The sequence below is a fragment of the Euprymna scolopes genome, chromosome 23, assembly GCF_053919585.1.
Source record: "Euprymna scolopes isolate OS-2025 chromosome 23, ASM5391958v1, whole genome shotgun sequence".
Classification (NCBI taxonomy): domain Eukaryota; kingdom Metazoa; phylum Mollusca; class Cephalopoda; order Sepiida; family Sepiolidae; genus Euprymna; species Euprymna scolopes.
This window is the reverse complement of record NC_136504.1, coordinates 36,666,834-36,669,333: the sequence shown is the minus strand read 5'-3', so window position 1 is coordinate 36,669,333 and position 2,500 is coordinate 36,666,834.

The window sequence follows — 2,500 nt, the reverse complement described above, 5'->3', positions numbered from 1 at the left end:
TATTATTTAGAAAGCCATTCTTAACATGGGAATAGGGGTGTTTTGTAACTATTCTGGACTTTCACCTAACAATTTAATAAACAAAAGTTAAACTTAAGCAGACAAGGAACAGTACTGAAGCATTAACATTATTTAGAAAGCCATTCTTAACATGGGGAGTGAGGATGTATTTTAACTATTCTGTACTTTCGGTGCTGATGCAGAGAGTGATCTGCGCTATTTTTTAAATCATATTTCCACGTTTAATTAAAGTTTTATGATATGTTTTTTATTCAATTGTAAGGTTAAAGTACAGATTAGGTACAAACCCCCTCCCCTTCCCATGTTAAGAATGGCTTTTTACATAATAACGTTATTATTTCAGCACAGATCACTCTCTGCATGAATACCGATTAATGTTTTGTTCTTTGCTTTTTTTACCGTATTTTTTTTTGTTTGTTTTTTTTAAGAAAACCTTTTTAAAAAAAAAATGAAAGTGCACGTTTTTTCTTTTTTTTACAGAAGTTGTTTTTATATAAGAAAATATGAATGCTTTTTCTTTATTAAAGAAATTGGGTACTCGTGCACTTATTGATCCGTGCTGAAATAATAACGTTATTATTTAAAAAAACATTCTTAACATGCGGAGAAGAGGGTGTTTTGTGCATATTCTGTACTTTAACCTTACAATTGAATAAAAAAAAAACCGGTAATTTTTAGATTAGGTCCACCTCCACAATTTTCTTTTAAATGACGACTTTTGTAGGTTTTCGACTATGCTGCATACGGAAATCGCATTGAAATTTTGCAGAAATAAGTAGTTATTGAGATATTAAAAATTTGTAGTATGCATTGTAATCTCTGGCAGCCATCTTTTTTACATGCTTGCGCATGTCATAAACAAATCTACGTGCATAACAAAGATGGCCGCCAAAGAATACAATGCATAAAACAACTATTTATATCTCGATAACTACTTATTTCTGCAAAATTTCAATGCGATTTCTGTATTCAGCATAGTCGGAAACCTTTAAAAGTCGTCATTTAAAAAAAAATTGTGAAGGTGGACCTAATCTAAAGAAATACCAAAAAAACAGAAACTTTAATTAAACTTGGAAATACAATTTAAAAAAATTGCGCGGATCAGTAAGTGCATTAGCACCCATTAATCGACTAACGTGACCTTATTGCTAGATATGGTCTGGCTACAATGTTGAACGCGCCGTTCACATTGTTTTTTTTTGTTTTTTTTTCAAGTTAAATTTAACTTTCACAATATCTTTTTATTTTTTATAATTTCACAATATCTTTTTTTAATAATAAATTGTTAGTTAAAAAAGCACAGAATAGTTACAAAACACCATCCCCTCTCTATGGTAAGAATGGCTGAAAAAATATTAGGTACTCATGTAGAGAGTGATCCGTGCTGAAATGATAACATTATTATTTAAAAAAACATTTTTAACATGGGGAGGGTGTTTTGCATCTATTCTGTACTTTAACCTTACAATTGAATAAAAAATATATCATAAAACTTTAATTAAACTTGGAAATACGATTTAAAAAATAGTGCGGATCAGTAAGTTCATTAGCACCAGAAATTGTTAGATGAAATACAGAAAAGTTTTTACCAAGAAAACCATTATTTTTTTTTGCTATTCTTACCAAGGGGAGGGATGGTGTTTTGTCACTATTCTGTGCTTTCAACTAAAAAGTTATTAAAAAAACAAAAGGTAAATTTTCACATTTGGTCCACCTCCACAATTTTTAACATGGGTAGGTTGGGGGTGTTTATTCTGAAAGCCGTTCTTAACATGAGGAGAATGGTGGTATTTATTCCAAAAGCCGTTTTTAAAAGATGAAAGACAGGTAAAAGGTTAAAACATTTGGTTAGGCATGGGTGTTGTTTATTCCGAAAGCCGTTCTTAATATGGAGAGGTTGGGAGTGTTTATTCATGGCCGTCAGTGAATTATAGTGCATAGTACAGGTCTTTATATCTCGAAAACTAATTGCCTCTGCAAATTTTAAATGAGATTTTCTTATTCACAGAGTCGAAAATTGTGGAGGTGGACCTGATGTAAAAAAAATAGCCTTCCCAAAAAAAGATATCGTGAAATTTAAATTTAAGCAGGGTACTAAAAATAAAATTAGACAGAAAAATATACCTTTGGGGTTGTACTTGCATAAAGACTTGAAAAAGTTGTCAACAAAAACAAATATATGACAAGTAAATATTTTCAAAGGCAAGATAAGTTACTTTTCTACCTAATTGGATAATTTTGTGTGTTTTTATTGGGTTTGTACTACTGTACATATAGATTCAAAAAAGTTGTCAAAAAATAAATGTATAACAAATATTATCAAAGGCAAGATATGTTACTTTATTACCATAATTTTTTTGTTTTTTTAATGTAAAATATTTATTCGGCTCAAAAAACACAGCGTTTACTGCTATATTTGAAAATTACAAATGGCAGCAGACTGTGTTAAACACATTAGGTTTGGGAAAATGAGTTAAAA